The sequence below is a fragment of the Crocodylus porosus genome, unplaced genomic scaffold, assembly GCF_001723895.1.
Source record: "Crocodylus porosus isolate Cpor-Errol unplaced genomic scaffold, CroPor_comp1, whole genome shotgun sequence".
NCBI classification, from domain to species: Eukaryota; Metazoa; Chordata; order Crocodylia; family Crocodylidae; genus Crocodylus; species Crocodylus porosus.
In genome coordinates, this window is record NW_017728943.1 from 12795942 (window position 1) to 12816004 (window position 20063).

The window sequence follows — 20063 nt, forward strand, 5'->3', positions numbered from 1 at the left end:
ATGTAGCTGCAACTGTTTAATTAGACTCCTAAGACTCATGTTGAGTACTCAGAAAACAAATCATGCCAGTACTGATCACATGTAAAAAGTTTGTGGCTCAAGCAACTTGTCAAGCATCATACAGGAACTGTGGCAGAAACAGGGACAGAATCTAGTTTGCTATTCAGCTGCCTTAACCAACAGGCCATCCCTTTTCTTCCTGCAGTCCCTGCCTCCTTCACTGCATAGTTTTCCCTTCTGTAGTCAAAGGTACAGGTCTTACAGCCGACAGCTTCCATCCTCAAACAGTCCCAAGTCACATCCATGACCTGTTCACGCTGGACACTGAAAGAGGAAGGGTTCCTATGGAAATCAGTAAAATGCAGTCATTTAATTATTGAGGGTAACAGTGTGAATGTAAAAGACTAAAAATGGCTTCAAAGGCATCTTTAATTTTGACATTTCATAACTGTCAGTGCTTGACTTTGAACTACCTATTAGATTATTTTATGTAGCTGGGGTAGGGGGTGTGTGGGACTTTCTAGGTATTTTAAAAAGCAAAGTAAAGAAACAAAATTCTGTGTGCAACATTGCATTGATATTCAAATGATTTACCCAAAGTGGTAGAACCTTTATATGCACTTGTGCTAATAGGGTACTTGATAAGGCTTACAGCTCCCCATGGGCCAGCTCTTGAAGACTTCCATGTTTTCTAGTAGGTCAGAGATGTATAAGAACTGCCATTTACTAGGTCAAGCCAGAGATCCATCTAGACCAGTATGCTTCCTCAAAATGGTGGAAAGTGGATGCTGAGAGTAAGGGTGAACAGGGCATGTCCGGAATCTTTACCCCCTTCTCCTCTTCCTACTGCACCTACTGGTTACAAGCAGAGGAATAGCAAGACCTGAGAGTCTAGAAACTTTCCATGTGCCCATGGACACATTCTGGCTCTTCCCTTCCACGTCTAGCCCCTTCTGTGCTATTACTTCTAGCCTATTCCTTCCCTTAGTCCTCATTTATGCAGTCCTCATCTCTGCTGCTCACACTGGACAACAGTGAACTCTCCCCAGTTGACTCCTTTTGATCTCCCCACACTCTCGTGTGGCTTCTGGTCTCCCTCTGCAACTTCTCATCCTACTTCTGTCTCCTTTCCCTAGTGCACTCTCTGATTTCTTGTCCCAGTCTCTTTGTACAGCCTGATGCCAGCTCTTTGACCCTGGTGCTCCAAAGAAATAGGTTTCCTGCTCCAAGTCCCAGTCCCAATCTCACTCATCACAGTCTCGCCTTTACCCATAGCAGCAACTACAAGTGAAGTCCTTTTAAGTCCCTTTACTCTTGGGCTGGATCGCATTTGTTAGCTTCCAGACCATGGTGCAGGGAGAGCTTTGGTGGTCAAATTGAAGAAATGTATGTGCATGTATGGTGGGGGGGGGGGTGCATGCATGTGTGCGCACACTGGTTGTGTTGACTCAGTGCTATTCCCCTACACTCTGGGAGCTGCCAGCTATTTGAAAAATACCACAGATTTTCTAAAGAAACTAGCCTCTGCTGATGAACTTCAGCTACCACCATATTAGTTACCATGGATGTTACATCTTTGTACATCAGCATCTCCCATGAGGACTGATTATACACCATACAGAACATTATCCCTGACAAGGACACTGCTTCTGTTTCAGTCAGTCTTCCGCTTTGTCCTCACACACAGCTACTTTAGGTTTGAAGACTTGCTGTACCTACAAACAAATAGCACTGCCATGGGCATACTTATGGCCCCCCAGTGGAGTAATGTATTTGACAGACGTTGCAGTCCCCTTCTTCCACGGTTGGCCTCCATTCCCCTTGTTATACCTATGGTACACTGATGACATTATCATATGGACACACGGGGCGGGGTCCTCTAGAGAAATTCTACCAAGACTTCATCAGCATCCACCCTTCCTTCAAATCGACTCTGGAACACTCCACCCAGAACGTTTCTTTTTTGGACATCATTATGAAATTTTTGCAATGGCCATATCATCACCATGTTTATATTGGAAACCAATCTACTGCTACAGCTGCCTCCATGTCAGCAGCTCTCATCCTAAGCACTACATCTATCAAGCTCTACATTACAGCTGTATCTGCTCTGATCACACTGACTGGAAGGTACATCTTAAGGCTCTGGAGCCAGGGACTCCTACACTGACAGGACAATCCTAAAACTATAGCCACTCAAATCTGACGACCTGACTCAGACCTTATAGCGACCAGATACAATACCAGGCCTGGGACAAAGACAGCAGAGTCCCTTTGGTTGCCACCTGCATTCCTCATCTTGAACACTTTAGTATGACTTCTGACCCCTCGGGAAATGACTACCATCTCAGAGTACCTATGAGGAACAAATTTGTCTTGTCATGGCCCCCCCCCCAGCATTTCTTCAGTAACAGACTGCCTAACTCCTCACCAAGTCCAGACCCAGGTGCAAGCTGTGCCCCCACATCAGCATAGGCCACAGGACCAAATAAAAGGAACTGATTATAACTTCTGAGATTCATTCACCTGCTTCTCTACCAATGCCATCACCTGCTTACATTGCCCCTATGCTGTCTACACTGAACAGCTGAGGCGATCCCTGCATGAAAGAATGAATGAATACCTATCTGGTATCAATTCCAGAAAGAGATGCAAGCTGTGGCAGAACACTTTGACCTTCCTGGACATTCCCTCATTGATCTCATAGATGTTCTTAGACAACAAAACTTTAAAAAATACGAACTTGAATGGGAGGGTGAAGAACAAAAATTTATGCACAGGCTGGATTGTGTTAAATATGGTCTAACCCAAGACTATGGATTCTTATCTCATTACTTAGATTAGGTTTTATAACTCCTTCATCTCTCAACGAGTTAATTGCTTTGTTTTTCTCTCTCCTATCCACCTTGCCTTTTCTCAGCAGTATCCCCTTCCTTTTTCCTGCCCCCTTCCCTACCCTTTGTATTTTAATCCCACTCTGCTTCCTGAAGTCTCTTCATAGCATCTGACAGAGGAAGCTGTGGTTTTACAAAAGCTTATGCCTCTCTGAATTAGTCCATAGGGTGTAAATCTACCCTGCCTTCTGCCGTACTTCAGACTAACATGGCTAACTATTTCTCTGTACCTATACTGTCTCGTTTTTAAGGCTCATGGAGTCTTGCCTGAGCAAAAACCAGAAAGTTCAGTCAGGTGATAATTGGAGTGACCACAGCACAGTTTGGTGTGGTCTAGCAGTTGGAGCATTTTTCCAGGGTCCTGGGTAGGTTTCAAGCCTCTCTTGAACTATATGCTGCCAGCACTGACTCTGTGTTTGGTTAATGCCTAAGCTGTCTAGTTGACTCTTGGTTTGGCATGTCCTCACAAGCTGTGGTCATGCCCTTGGACGACAATCGAGACAACCCAAACTACAAAGCCTTGATCAGGCTGGGGCAGACTTTCACAGGTATGGCAATAGGGGCATTCTTTGCAAGCCACTATCCAAGACAAGTTTCAAGCATCTGTTCCAACATGTATGGAAATCAGAGCACTATGAAGAAAAGATCTTAAGAATTTTTATTTTCAACACGGGCAAAATTTGTCGCATCTCCTCCCAGTCCTCAATCTGAGAAACCATCAACATCTTTGACCAAAACTTTGTATAATTGTTTAGTCTGAGGGAGATGCCCACTGTGGGCAAAACTTTAGCCCAAACTATAGTTTTAACACTTGAAAAAGAAAGTGAAAACAATGAGCTATCATCAGGTAACTTTAGTATAGGTAGCAACACCTATTGCTACCTGGACTCTAACTAGAAAAATTAAAATGCTGCTGGGAGCAGATTTGTGTGCTGACCTGTAGTCTATTAGCCTTTGATCATGTTTAGATTTCACAAGTTAATGTAGGTTCAAATGGGACCAGTACTTAAATGAGAAACTTAGAAGGAGAACATGAGAGCCTGGGACTTGGGGGTCACAATTGACCACAAGATGAACATGAGCCTTCAGTGTGATGCTGCTGCTCATAAAGCGAGCAAAACGCTGGCTTGCATCCATAGATGCTTCTCAAGCTATCCCAGGATGTCATTCTCCCATTGTTCTCAGCCATGGTGAGGCTGCATCTGGACTACTACATCCAGTTTTGGGCTCCACAATTCAAAAAGGATGCGGAGAAGCTTCAGAGAGTCCAGAGCCACGTGCATGATCAAAGGTCAGGAAAACAGATCTTATGACAACAGGCTGAGAGCAATGGGGTTCCTCAGCCTGGAAAAATGCAGGCTCAGGGGCAATCTGATGGCCACCTATAAGTTTTTATCAGGGGTCTTCACCAGGATCCTGGGGAACGTCTGTTCACCAGAGTGCCCCAAGGGATGACAAGGTCAAATGGTTATAAACTCCTCCAAGACCGTTTCAGGCTGGGCATAAGGAAGAACTTCTTTACTGTCCAAGCCCCCAAGGTCTGGAATAGCCTGCTGCCAGAGGTGGTTCAAGCACCTACTTTGAACGCCGTCAAGAGAAATTTGGATGTTTATCTTGCTAGGATCCTTTGACCCCAGCTAACTTCCTGCCCCTGGGGCAGGAGGCTGGACTCAATGATCCTCTGATGTCCCTTCCAGCCCTAATGTCTATGAAAGCTATGAAGGTAGTGTTAGTGATTACATAAGGAGTAGTTTTCTTTTTCAGTTACTGCTTAAATCAGCCATCCCAGTGTGGTTCAGTGCTTTTCCGAGTACTGGATTTATTTATTTTGGATGAGATTTAAAATTGCAGGTATTGGCATTTGTGACCATTTTAGGATCCCAGAGTGATTTTTGGTGCAATGTGTTCCCTTGTATAACAGCAAAAGATGGAGCATCAGTGCTAATGTTTCTCTCCCTTGTAGCAGGCAGAGTGTATACTTTCAGTGAACAAGATTTGAGATTAGTTTTTTAGCTCAGCAGAAGTAGGTTCCTGAAGCACTTCTCTGACTGACTTGTGCACGAGGAAATCCTAAATGATCAGATCGTAGGAAGTGAAAACTATAAATAGGCGTACAGCTCCCTGAATAAAAAGGTATATTTGTCCATTAAAGATGAGATGCACTCTACTGTGTGGTAAACTCCTTACCTGAAAAGACACGATAGCAAGTAGGTATCTAAAGAGCAGTACTTTCAGGATAGTGCTAGATGGAACGTTCTGTGACAGTCTAAGAACACAGATTCGAACAGGTTGGTGAAGGAGAGAAAGGTGTGAATTCATCACCAGTGAGGAGCAGGAATGTATCAAGGAGTGGGCAACCAGGTCCCTCACTCTGCATGCTAATTTAGAGGGAGTATAAGAATGACAGCTGCCACCGCCACATGAGGTGCAGAAACTCGTTGTTAAGCCTCTGGTGAGGAGAGGAGGCATATAGAATCCTGAAAGGAAGTGTGTTGTAGAGTGACACTGAACGAGCAGATGCCATGAATGTTATTCTGGTCTCATGATGCTTTTTACCAAGGAAACTTAAAGGCAGATTCCAGAAGCGCTTTGGGACCAAGAAAATGAAACGTAAATTGCAAATTTAGAATATTTTCCTGTAAGAGTTTCTGGTGTATGTTGTACTGTGGAAATTTATATTGGCCACGTTCATAAGTACAAGGAAGCTGACAGGGAAAAAGGATGAGAAATGTGCCCATTTTAGCTGGCTGAAGTAGTGAGCATTAAAGGCTTTTGGAACTCAGGAAGGTCTATAAACCAGTTTGGGATTTGGGGTATTGGAGGAGTTTTTGAGACTTCTGGCACAAGGGACAGGATGCATTTCCTCTGTCCTGGAGGGTCAGGACAAAATTTAATTGAAATTTAAGGTAGAAGCAGCACCCAAACTCCTAAATTCTCCACTCCAACACTTGACAGTAGCTGTCCCACTGTATCACTACGTATCCACCAGCAATGAATGAATGGATCACCTGGGTGCTGTTGGTAGAAATATTTTATGACTGAAAGTAACCAGTAATTGAAAAGGAAAATTGATTGGTCACTTTTTTCCCCCTTTGTGTAAAGAAAGCATCAGAGTGCTTTTTGACTGTGTTTTCCTGAGCAGACTAGACTAGGAGAACCTAGAGCAGGGCTGGGCAAAATGCGGCCTGTGGGTTGGATGCGGCCTGCCAGGCCATTCTGTCTGGCCCGCAGGGCCCCTAAAAAATTTAGAAAATTAATATTCATCTGCCCCGGGCTGCCTGTCATGCGGCCCTCGATGGCTTGCTAAAACTCAGTAAGCGGCCCTCTGCCCAAAATAATTGCCCACCCCTGACCTACAGATTCTGCAACCAAATGCAGCTATAACCATTTGAGTATTCCATAGCATAGGAATGGCCAACATGAGCTTGGGCATGCTAAAGAAATGGAGTCTAATTGTGGTACAGAACTGAGAGATTTGTATAGAATAAATGCCACCTCCCCTTTTGTTTGTCACTCCTCAGACAGAAAACTAATATTAAAATATTTATTTTTAATGCAAGGTGGCACCTGGAAATTAGAGAAGGCACAAATACTTGACCAGCCCTTTTTCTGTGGACCACTGGCAAAGCTCTTTATAGGCCACAGCCTGAGAATGGTAGTTCTACTTTGACTGTGTTTTAAAAGTATGTTATTTAATATTTAAGGAGGCCATCTATCCTTCTGAAGAATGTTGGTTCTTATACTTTCTGTGTTATGCAGACAGTTGATTGCAAATACCCTCTGGTTTCTGCCCCAACTGTTGAACATAGTAGTCAGAAATGTATTTTTGGGGATGAGCCCTTGATTTGTGGATATTATATAGGATTAAGAGCTATTGAAAGATAACATTACCCAACTTATTTTTTTCTTGATAATTCTGGCTCCTGCTTGGTTTTCTAATCTCACCTGTTAAGAACCTCTTTGGGGAAGCCATTCCCACATGGTCTTTTTTTCCCCCGACCTACTCCTAGCTTCCTGAAGAAGATAAGTGTTTTTCCTGACCAATGGAAAAGCTTCTGCTATCATGACAAAAGTCTTGTTTTAGAAAGCTGTTGAAGATGATTGAATAGGGAATGAAAGCTGGAGCCATATATACACACATGTATTTTCCTAAAGCTCAACCAGAATTCTGAGTGGCTTTTATCTAGGGCCAGTCTCCTGTTGAGAGAAACAGACTGATGGATGGAGTTGTGCAGGAAAATTTGTGTTGCTGTTTTCAGAAGTTTGATTATATTTAAAATGGGACTTAAAAATCAAGGTACACCATGTTCTCTTATCACTTGAAGATTTGTATCAACAGACAGTTAACTTGGTTAATTAGGTACTATGGTTTAACTAACTGTTGCTCTGATTCCCTGCCAGCATCCATAGGGTTTACATTCCAAACACTTGGGCTAACTCATCACTCTGGCTCCTGTACAATTCATCACAAAGCAGCAGTAAGCAAGGATGATTGCTCAAGATGGTTGCTTATCGTATGGAGCACATTGCTGGTGGTCCCAACCCTGCCCCCACCTGGAAGAGGTACACTTCTAAAACTCTTCCCTATAGAGTGAGTAGGTTCGAGATTGGAACATCACCTTGGTATGGTGGTATGACTGTCAAAGGGGCAGAATCCAAAAGCAGCCCCACCGGGCATAGGCATGGATGTGGGGAGGGCATGAGGTCACAGGGGCAAGATAGGGTGCCTCAAAAAGGGAACATATTGAGATCCTGCAGTCAAGGTCTTCTTGGGCTAGGTGTAGGCCATCTGGATCTCTTGAGTTGTTCACTGGGGTGGGCTTTACAGGGAACTGTGGTCTGGCAACTAGTATCCATTAGTAAGAACTGGTGTAGTCTCCTAGCTCCTTCATTAGTGTCAGGGGTTGCATGCATTTTTCCTCACTCCCCTCCTACTGGGGCCTTGCTCTGCCCTTTCCCTGTGGGGATAGTTCATTTCTCCAGCCCAGGCCACCTTGCTCCCCTCCTTCCATAGAATTATAGAAAATTAGGGTTGGAAGTGACCTCAGGAGAGCATCTAATCCAACCCCCTGCTCAAAGCAGGACTGTCCCCAGTTAATTCATTCCAGCCAAGGTTTTGTCTAGCTGGATCTTAAAAAAATCCTCCAAGGATGGAGCTTCCACCACCTCTCTGGGTAACCTGTTCTAGTGTTTTACTACCCTCCTAGTGACGGGGTTCTTTCTAATATCTAACCTAAACTTCCCTTGCTGCAACTTGAGACCATAGCTCCTTGCTGCAAGGGAAGTTTAGGTTAGATATTTCCTCTTCTCACAGACTGGTGCAGCTGATGGAGTGCAGGACCTGGCTATTCCTGCTCCCAGCTCTACTCTGCTTCTTCACCTGGGTGACCAGAAAGTGTTAGGAAATATTCAGCACTTGGTAATTGGTTGATACTGGGTAATTGGTCATTATTTGCATTCCCCAAGAAGTGATCAATTAACCAGAATTCACTTAGCAGGCAGAGACTGCATAATCAGTCTTAAGGCAAGCAGAGTCTGAATTGGAGGAAAGACTGGAAGATTTAGCTAGCATTCGTGATAAGCTAATATGCAGGAAGAAGTTGGGACTGAGGGGGTACAATAAAACATTACAAAAGCTATCAATAGAACAGCAAACATTTGGAGCATTGTACTGACAAGTGGGGAGAGGCACTTTCAGTTGAAGGAGAAAGAAATGTTGACTGTAAACAGAACGAGAGTAATGGCAAGAGATGAGGGAAATATCAGCAGTTTAAATCAGACACAAATATTCCCTACTCTGCAGCAGGAAGCATTCATTCCTCTTCTGCCTTTGAGGAAAAATTGTGAACAGGAAAGGCTGAAAAGAACACGGGCACTCCAGATCTCATCACTGCCAAGCAAGGTTTATGCTAGAATAGTCCCAGTTACATTGCGTAGTAAAAATAAACTATGGAAAATCTTTCTGAAATGGATTCCATGATGTCCACAATAGTTGTATCTTCTTTTGAAACACTTGGGTAACAGTCAATGCCAAAGAGAGAATATCAGTGGGATGTATTACTAATCTGATTCAGTATAGTAATGTGCAGGAGAGTGTGTACTGCTGCTCTGATGTCAAGATCTGAGGTGAATGTTGAATGGCATACATCCTATCATTGGCCTAAAACTGTGGGCTGATGAAGGTTACACAAAAGTAGCCTTGTAGATGGGAAGTAACTTTGTGTACACAGAACAGTGAATTAGACACCTTGTCTGCCTTGCAATGCTGAGGGTTTCTTTATAAGAGTTTGGCTATTAGAAAGCAAAGCAGCCTGAGAGGTGGCAGAGTTGACACGTTAGAGTATAGCTATGAGAATAGTGCTGGGTCTAGTGGGCAAGTCCAGACTATACTAGACAGAATAGTAAACACAGTAGGCTTAAAACTTGTCCAGACAACTACTTGTATCAGCCAACAGACACTGAAGAGAAAGTTCAGGGTAAGAAACTGAGACACAGATTAGTGAAGTGACATGCTCAAGTTCTTACAATGAATCAGTAATAGAACCAGTATAGACTTCAGTAATCCTGACTCCCACTCCACTATTCTTACAGTAAGATTTCTCTTCTGTATTTCTAGATGTGCCTAACTTTATTTCTAGCCCACCTTTTCCCAGACTGAGATCAGGAGGCACAGGCAATGTGCTGGTATCAGTGAAGAACGGGAAGCTTACAAAGCCATTTCAGCAGTCTGGATGGCATGGGTAGCTTACCTTTCCAGTCATTGGTGGTAAATTAGATTGATCAGTTTCTTTTGTCTCTCATTTGACATCCACTGTGTTTGCAGTTGTACATTTCCAGTTGGTCTGGAGGCAGGTTTCCACAGCTCTGTGAACCTGTGATGTTTGAAAAATGTATATGTATTTTACACTGCTGTCACAGTGAGTTTCATGTCTGATTTTATTTGTTTCTTCTCCCCCTTGTCTATGCAGCAGCAGTCTATAGTAAGGGCAGTCATGTTGATTTCTTTTCTTTAATGCCTCTACTCTCCAGTGAACATCTAGGTACCTGCATTACCAACTGAAAACAAGAGTGGGGAGTCAGCACTATGTGACTTGCTTGAAAAGTGCTGTTCTAACTTTCTCACTCGGAGGGTAGTAAAACACTGGAACAGGTTACTCAGAGAGGTGGTGGAATCTGCATTCTTGAAGATTTTTAAGACCTACCTAGACAAATCCTTGACTGGGATGATCTACTTGGGGATGGCCTTGTTTTGAGCAGAAGACTGGACTAGGTACCCACCTGAGGCCCTGTCCAACCTTAATTTTCTATGATACTATGATTGAACAGAGTAGTTAGACATGGATTTTTGGGGCTTGGTTTGGGGGTAATTTACAGGAGGAGTTTTCAAGCTTTTGGGCCATTGTACCCCGGTGGCTGGTCGAGAAGGCAGGAGTCCCCCAGTGGCCAGATGCGTGGGGAGAGGGGTCCCCCAGCAGCTGCAGGGGACTCTTCCCCGCCAACACCGGTTGCTGATCGGCCAATTAGCGAGTACCCGCTGAGGCCATAAGTGGCTGAAAACCCCTGGTTTATAGGGTTTAGAGCTGTTGAAAGCTAACATTCCCCAACTTATTTTTTCCTTGATTCTGTGATTTGAGAGCATCTTGGGAACCAGCACTGCAAAATTGTTCTTCCATCAGTTCTCCATTAGCACTGGTTCAGTGGTACTTCAAAGGGCTGCCATGTTGTCATTATCCTGCCTTAATCTCACCTGAAGCTGTGGTGGCTTATCTCTGTCCTTGTTACAACAGTATTTGGAATTTCATCAGGAATCAAACAGGCAGCTGTGCTCTTTTCCCCCAGCTAACCAGTCAGCCTGCCTACCAAATGTGAAGCCAATGTTCAATTTAGCAGAGCAGTTACTTATAATATAGCAGAGCACAGATATTCTGGCAGGATCTTGGCATTCTTTATTCCAGAAGAACCTAGCACCTGTGACTAGTACCTGTGCTTTTCCTTAGGTATGTTTTCACTGTTTACTGTTTCATGTAATGTACAGAAACTACAGACCCTGCCCTTCTCCACTTAATGAGTCTTTGCACTCCACCCATAAGACCTGAGATATTTTTTCATCTTAGACTAGATGTCAGTCTTTCTCCCAGTAACCCTTTTGACTCTGCTTTAACCTTGGAACAGTCCCCTCTGCAGACCTGTATTTGTCACAGCATAAAAGTACAGGAGGCTGCATTCACTTGATGATCTTGTGGTGTGTAGTTCTTATGGGCCAGTTTGGATCATTTTAGTAAATCTATACCTCAGTGAAGGAATTAAAGAAACCAACTGAACCAAAGCAGTAGCTGGCACTGAAACCACACTGCTTAAGGAGGTATATTTCACCTCCTCCTAATCACTTTGTTCATTTTTGTCAGTGTTAAGTGTCTTGTGACTTTAGGTCACAAGACAATAATTTCACAGGGAAGATTGCAGAGGTCTAGAGGGAGGTCTGGCAAATAGGACAGAAAGTAAATGGCACTTCAACATGAACAACACCCTCACAGCATGGCTCTTGGCCCTGTTGGCTGTGCAGAGAACCAGCTTCTCAGCTGATCCATCTCATGTTAAGGAAGTAGAGAATAACATCCTCATCCCCAGCTGGATCATGAGCCATGACATCCATTCCAAATGACAAGAGAAATGTCCATGACTTCAGTCCCTTTTTATGTAGATGTTGGACATGAGATAAATTTCTTTCTCTTTACACCTCTCTGTTGTGTAAACTATTAAACCCCGTTTACAAAATACAGTTTTTCTCCCGCAAGAGTTTTCCTGTCTGCTGCTGCTCCTATAGAATTTTGGAAGATGACATAAAGGAGCAAAGTGGCCAGAACAGCCCTCTGCAATTGGTTGTGGATGGCCTCCATCACACTCAGGAGATCAGGAGGCCATGGCCATCACCAAGAATATGTTTCTGTGGGATGCCCAATGTTAGCATAAATGTAAGTTGCCAAGAAAGGGCTGGTTCCTTAAGAGACTGTGCTCTACAGGCTCAGAAGCATTCTCTGATGCACTTGAACCCATGTTACAGTCTCTTGGGGATCTTTACCCCAGCTCCTTACTGAAAACCATACAAATACCAACTCATCTAGGTGATGCTGTCATATTCATAGAGTAGCCATAAACCAAGTACTGCAAAGGAAAAGACCCTGACATTGGGGGAGGCATCCAGTGTGTCATTCTCCCATCACAGAAGCAGCAGGTTGCATGGAAGCCTTTAGAACCATACTGGAACCAATTGAAAGCTTGGTGTCATCTTGCCCTTTTCTCCAGGGCTAGTCCATTATAGCAACAGACAAGTTGATGGTGAGTATTATCGCATATTGCTGTCTGTTGTCTTCAGTACTTTACTTCTTTATTTGTCCCTCATTAGGAACCTTTCTCATAACAGCCTGCTCCAAAGAGAAGGAGCCTTAATGTTTTATTTAGGAGCCACTAAGGGAGATGGAAGTAAAGGGACCTTTATTTCTGATAAGTCCTTATTTTGAATAAGAAAGTATGTCTTATTCCTATCATAGAACCAAAGACTGAATAAATACATATACAGTACTGCCTTGGGGATCTAGTTTGTGACTTCCCATGTACAAGATGCATCTGCATTGCCATGCACCTGATTTGCAGGGAAGTATTTGAGGTTCGCAATGGGATGAAGTCATTACTAGTACAGGCTGCTGTATTTTGAACACCAGGAGTCTTCACAAAAAGCCTGGTGGTGATAGCAGTGCACCTGAAAGCATGGACCATAAACATCAACCCTTGTGTAGAGAATTGGTTGATCGGGGGCAGACTTCAGGAGGAAGTAACAAGCCTAAAATCTGCATGCCTGCTCTTTGTTCACACAGCTCCTAGTGGATTATGAACATTTGCCTCAGCCTGTTGCAGAAAATAAAACTTATAATTGATACCAGATTGAAGATTGCAATGCAGTCTCAGCAAATTTTTATATCTCAAGTTTCTCTAGTAGAGACAAATCAAATCTGATTATATAGGTCATGCCACTTCATATATGCCCCCCTCCACTCTGACTTAAGTCAGTTTACTCTCTGATCTGATGCCAGAAGGATGGGACAAGCTTGATGTCACCTCAGGCCCTTACAGAATGGAAATAGTGGCTAGAATTCCTTGTTGGCCATAGAACCCGTATTCTGCCATTGCAAAGATTACATGATGAAGCACCAGGGACAAATCCAAGTATGAGAATTCTTGTTTCAGAAAGGGCATAAGTTAGGGGTTGTAGTCAGATATCTTGATTCCACTTCAGAAAGCAGGCTTCCTACCTAGCCATGACCATTTTGGCTGACAGACCTGCTACAGACATCCATCCAACTCCCAGACTATCCAGATGTGATTTCTCAATAAAATGGGTATGAATTTCCTGTATCAGACAGCCTAGGTGTAAGTACCATGGACAAAGACTATTGTAGACTAGTCTGAGAATTTCTTATCCAGTGTAAGAAGACATCGATTAGAAAGAATTTTCCATCAAAATGGAATCGGGTAGCTTAACATGTCCTGGACTCCCTACATGCTGTGAAGACCCTCAGCTGTTAGGTGCATCTTGATCATTTGGGGCTTTTGTTGAATTTTTTAAAGGTCCACCAAACAGTGGTCTCCATCATGCCTTCTACTCATGCAGTCTTGCTCAGTCTTCACCCAGTGGTTGGTATTCAGGTTTTTCAAGGGCCTGTCATACTTGCACATTAGTAAGAAAACTCTAATTGCCTTATTTAGAATCAAAGAATCTCCCTTTGAGCCTGTTTCAGAATGCTCCTTCTTTTCTGAAGGTGCTCTTTCTATTTGCTGTCAGATTGGCTAGGAGAACAAGATAGCTGCAAGCACTTAAGTCTGAGTATCACTACATGAAGTGAGCCAAGTTTAGGGTACAGGTGAAACAGTACCACATTATACCCATGAATTGCTCATTACCAGAGTGGTCTTGGAGTTTCATCTCCAATAGTTAACTTACCTCTCATCTCAAACCTTTATGTAGTACCAGGGGAGAAGTTGTATGCTGGATGTTTTACAGTCTGACATGAGTATATCAGGAAAGCCAATCTGTTCAGGCCATCTTCCTGGTTATTTCTAGTTTTTGCCAGCCATTCACAAGATGAGGTAATTCTATCACAAAGAATATCTATGGCAATAATGCAGTATACGTCATGTATGGTGCAACTCCCACCAGACACCAAGCCTCACTCTACCAAATTTCAAGCCAACACCCTCTGCCTGCTTTAGAAATAAACCAGTTCCTGAAATAACAATGTGGTAGAAATGTGGAGTATCCAGCTGACTTTCACTGTGCATTGGACTTCAGACTCGAGAGTAAATGCTTAGCGCTGCAATATCTGTTCAACTGATGGATTTGACCATGTAGAAAGGGGAGTGGTGTTCAGTCACCCACAGGGGGGCAGGCATTCAAACACAAAAGAATGGCTATATACACTATAGCAGCTGTGATCCTTTGAGATTTTGTAGTCAGGATGGCTACTCTCGTAGGTGTCCATGTACCTTGTGCTCAAACTTGGAATTTGACAATGGTGTCTGTTAGGAGCATAGCCTGTGTTCCTTTATGAGGGGTTACAAGGCAGAGCAGATGTGACCCTCACTTGGACCTTTCACACCACGAAGTCCATGACTGCTGAGGACTTCAGAAGTGTGGATTCAGGGCTGAGGACTCCAGAATTGGTGGAATCCCGCCCTGACTAAAAGAATCAACAAAGGAACATAGTTATAGTAGGGCACATCACTGTTCTTTGCCCCAGCTGTGGGGTTAGTCTTCTAAAACATAAAAGCTTGCTTTCCTGGAAAGGAACTATTCATCCTCAAAAAGTGCTTGTTGCTTTGAGTCCTGCATCACACTTTTTTCCAAAGAAAGGGAGATTCACTTTTTCCAGAAGAATGTCGTTTAATACACTCACCCAGGCAGTGAGGAAGCCTTCATCTGAGGTGTGTGCTTCACACTCTTATGGCAAATAGTTCTTATTTTAGTTATCATGTTGTTTTTCTATGACAAAATCATTATTATTTTACTATTCCAAATGTTCCTGCCTGCAGTGGGAGAGATGTGTTAATAGACCTCCTCTACAGTTTTTACAAATTTTCTTCCATTCCCAAGTTGGATAGTTTTTCCTTTCATGAGGATTAAATACATTTTAGAAAAACTAATATATTATTCCTCTGATATTCTCTAATATAGTCCCTGGGGCAGTGGTGGGCTAGGAAGGAAAACATTAAGACATTAAGTGTCAGGAATCCAACCCATGTGTAATTTTCTGGTCTCTGACAGTTTTACTGAGCTGACTTCTAAGTATAGATTGCAATTATACTACATGGCTCACTGAAATGTCAAGGTACTATTTTGGGCTCAGTTTCTGAAAAAAAACCTAATTCAGTAATAGTAACAAATAGGGACAGAGGAGCTGCCTTTTCTGGAGAAGTTACGGAGGAGAATATTGGATGTGATCCTGGAGAGAGTAAAAGTATGTCATTGGGATCAGCTGTCTGTGTTACAGAACACCTGCTAATATCTGACATGCCTTTAAAATCAATCCTTTCTTTCCATTCACAGAGGAAGTGCTCTGGCATTTTCCCCTTCAAGTCTTCCTATGTCCCAGCTCAGGTGTTTCTCTGCCTAATGTAGTTCCCTATTTTCAGCACTTGCTGGTAACAAAGAATGAATGAGCAATTGTTCATGTCAGCAGCAGCAGTTGGGTTTCCTTCCAAGGCTGCTGTGTGGTTGTGCTTAGTTTTGTGAGCAAAAAAAAAAAAAAAATTCTGTTTCTGGTTTGACTTTCATTTTTTCCATTCAGCTCGATGGGACTCGAGAGTTTTTAGCTTTTTCCCTTCAACTGACACTCTTTCAAAGTGTGTACTTCAAAGTTGATCTGCAGTGCAGGTGGAGATTTCTGCACTCCAAAATGTTGTAATAAGTACCTGGCGTATCTCTAGTGACTTTCCAGGTATGTTCATGGATTAGCTTGCAGATAGGTAATGAATAGCGACTTTCAGTTAACTTCATGAACAAAGGTGAGTATGAGCGCTTATAAGCCTCAAGTTCAGGACCCTCTAGAAAGTTGTAATATTTGGTGATTGGTGTGTGTGTCCCTCCCACTCCCTTCTGCTGATTGGCCAAGAGGCAAAAACCAGGGTAAAAATAAGAGAGCAGAAATAGTGCCACTTTCTGTGGTATGTTGTCATGCTTTTGGTAGATTATAAAAAAAAATACTGCTACTTCCTTTTCCTATGGTTTTTCTATGATGAATGGAAAACTAGTATCCCTAGTGAAGACATGCTGCTTACCCATGATGTGCCGTACCCCGCAGATTCTCACTCCAGTTGGAGCTCCCTATCTTGGTGCCATTGAGGCTTCCACCCAGACAGAGCCCATGGTTCCAGCCACCATCCAATCAGAGCTTTTGGCCCTAAACTGTGGGGGCTTCCTGGCGCAACTGCTGGCAACTGGGAATGGAAGCAAGATCACCCCCACCTATGGAGTGTGCTCCCTGGTGGAGTCTCTGGAGTGCTGGATGAGGGAGCTTCAGGCTGAGGTGAAGTTGTGCGTCATCAGGGCCTACAAACAGGAGATCAATTACCTCTGCCAGGCTCTTTTCCAAAAGAACAAAGAGGAAAGAACAAGGATGGCTGACAACATGAGGATGGACAACAGGAAGATTAACCAAGAAGCCCAGCCAAGATATGATTTGGAAGATGGTTGTCTCTGGCTCCAAGACATGCAGCCCCAGGGTTACTCCCCCTTTGGAATAGTGCAACAGGTATGCACTCCTCATGGCACCAGCAGAAGCACTAGCTTCTGAGGAGCAAAGGCAGCTAGCTTCCACCCCAAAGAAGAGATGTAGGATGCTCATGGTGGGTGACTCCCTCTTGAGGGGAACAGAAGGAGTGAACTGCCACCCTAACCCGTGAGATCTGTTGCCTCCCAGGGGCACCTATCTAGAATGTGGCAACAAGGATCCCTAAACTAGACTAGCCCTCTGACCACTACCCCATGCTTCTTATCTGTGTGGGCACAAATGACATGGCCAGGAACAATCCTGGCTGGGTTGTGAATGACTACAGGGCTTTGGAGGCTGGGCTCAAGGGATCGGGGATGCAGGTAGTTTTCTCCTCTGTCGTCTTGGTTATAGGCCATGGGCACAGGAGGGATAAATGCATTGAAAAAGTAAACGGAAGACTCTGGCATTGGTGTGATTGTGAGGGCTTTGGTTTCTTCAATCAAAATGCATACCTTAGAGACAGTGACTTGTTGGGAAGCGATGGTATCCACCTCATGCCAAAGGGGAAGGCATTTTTTTTGGCTAGACTAATGGACCTCCTGGATAGGGCTTTAAACTGAGATCACTGGGAGATGGGCAGAAAACTATTAGAGCAATTCCAGGAACTGGCAAACAAAACCAGTGAGTTGGAAAACAATAGAAAGAACAATCTGATGCGGGCCAAAGGACCAGGATCTTCTCAGCCAAGCGGAAAGTCTTGGGCCTCCAATGGTAGACTTGCATGCCTGTACACAAATGCCAGGAGCATTGGGTACAAGCAAAAAGAACTGGTCCTCCTGCTAACCAGTAAGGAATACGGTCTTCTTGGGATAACGGAGGCCTGGTGCAACTGCACCCATGATTGGACCACAGGTATGGAGGACTTTCCTTGCATAGGAGGGATCACACAGGGAAGAAGGGCAGATATGTTGCTCTATGTGGAGGAGCAGTACACATCCGTGAAAGCTGAGATAGTCGCAAAAGAAGGGCAACTTGAGACTCTGTGGGTTAAGATACAGGGAGGATGTGGTTAAGGGGACTTGACGGTAGGAGTATATTACAGATCTCTGAGCCAAGTGTGGGACCTTGATTTGGAATTCTCCAGAGAAGTGGCAGAGGCTTCACACTCATGGAACATGGTCACCATGGGTGACTTCAACTACCCAGCCATCTCATGGGAAGAGCACTCAGCTAGATCTGACCAGTTGCATTGCTTTCTCATGCACATCAAGGAGATCTGTTCGACTCAAGAAGTATACGGACCAACCAGGGGAAAGGCACTCCTGGATTTGGTTTTGGCCAAAGGGGATGATCTAGTGAGTAATCTGAGGATCAAGGGTAATCTAGGCAACAGTGACCACAAGATGCTCACTTTCACCCTCCATTGTAAGGCTGGGAAATTAGTTAGTAGGGTAGAGATGCTTGGTTTTAGGAAAGCTGACTTCTACAAATTTAGGAGATTGGTGGATAAGGCCCTGCGGGACCATGGTCCAATGGGGAAAGGAGTCAAAGAAGAGTGGCCATTCCTCAAGGATACAATCCTTGGAACACAAAGGAAGTCTATTGCTGTTTGTAAGAAAGGTAGCAAAAGGGCTGAGAGCCTTGGGGGTCATGATTGATCACAAAATGAGCATGAGCCACCACTGGATGCTATAGCTGACAAAGTGAACAAGACTCTGGCATGCATCAACCAACCAGTGCATCACAAGCCAAGACTAAGGATATCATCCTCCCTCTCTACGTAGCATTGGTGAGGCCACAGCTGGAGTACTGTGTCCAGTTCTGGGTGCCGCAGTTCAGAAAGGATGTGGAAAAACTGGAAAGAGTCCAAAGGAGGGCCACATGAACAATTAGAGGTCTGGAGAATAGACCATATGAGGCTGAAGGACATGGAGCTGCTCAGCCTGGAAAAGAGAAGACTTGGGGGACTTGGTGGCAGCCTTTAAGTATTATAAGGGGTGAACAACAGGGGCTAGGAGAACATCTGTTCACCAAGGCACCCCAGGGGAAGACTAGGAATAATGGTCATAAACTGATAGAAGATTGCTTCAGATTAGACATAAGAAAAAACTTCTTTATGGTTCGTGTAGCCAGAGTCTGGAACAGACCCCACCCCAGTGGTGGTACAGTCACCTTCCCTGGAGATCTTCACAAGACATCTGGACGCACACCTCGCTGGGGTCATCAGATCTTGGCAGTCTTTCCTGCCTTAGAGCAGGGGGGCTGGACCTGATGATCTCGTGAGGTCCAGCCCCTTTGAGCCTGTAACTTATATGAATCTATGCTTCAGACGCACCTCAGTTAATTTTTTATTCCTTGCAGGTGATTTTTGTTTTAGCAGCATTTACCCTAAAATTGACTGGCAGAAGGCTTGGTTTCAGTAAGACTTGGTGAAGCTGTTCCTCTGCATCTCTCCATTCCTAGAGACCTACAGTCTTCTCTTCTTGTGCAGAATGCACTATTGGCTCCAGGTATCAGAGTCTTCTCTTGTGCAGTGTCACTTAGACTTGAATTGTGGGTGCTTTCCAAGAGGTCTTATGCCCTCTTCCTCCATGAAAGTGAGTCAGTATCTTTTATTTGTGTCTCTGTCTTGAGAGCTTGGATCTAAAAATTGCAAAGATAGTCTTCAGTAACACTTGAAACTGGGTCCAGGTCTTACCTTGTGGACTCTCCAGTTAGCCTATTCCTGCTGGGGTCTGTCTTGGGGTGGGAGATACTCCCTTGGCTTCTGGAGGATGGTTGCCAGGAGCAAAGTTTTCCCCATCCTTGATTTCTTAAACTCAGTGAGGTATGTCGGGAGGTCATTTTGGAGCCAAGGAGTCCTGCTACTCCATGGTCATAATGGAACTCATGGTCCTGTGTGGCCTTCATTTTTTGTAGTTCAATTGTCAAGCGAAAGGTCTCACAGAAAGAGCTGAAGCTTGCTCTGCCCATCACTTCCTCTCCTGAGAGAGGTACAAAGGCATCTGCCTCAAATCAGGTATTCCATCCCCATATCTTGTATGGATGATCCTTTCTGATTCTTTAGTTGAGAACCAACAGAATTGCCCAGAGAATGAAAGGCTTTGAATTGGTGTAACATCTGAAGTATAAGTGGACAGATGTACACACCCTTTGAAGGGAGAAGTGGGGAAAACAGGATAGACTCTCCATGAGCACATTTTCCTCCGATTCCCCTTCCAGTCTCCTGGAGCACCTCCACTTGCCAGACCTGGGAGGACAGAGGCCATGCACCATCACTCTCCCCCTATGATAAATAAGTGAATGGACACAGACGTATGCAGGGGTTGGGGACTAGAAATCGGGAATCCCTGCATGGCTCTCCCAGGTTCTGGCCATGGGTGGTAGTGTCATTTTGATAGGACTT

The 20063-nt window shown here is 44.1% G+C and overlaps 1 protein-coding gene across 3 annotated transcripts in view; it reads left to right on the forward strand.

Moving 5' to 3' along the window:
• The window catches only part of GSK3B (glycogen synthase kinase 3 beta), a 242558-nt gene that overhangs the window by 176726 nt on the left and 45769 nt on the right, over positions 1–20063 (forward strand). The window lies entirely within an intron of this gene.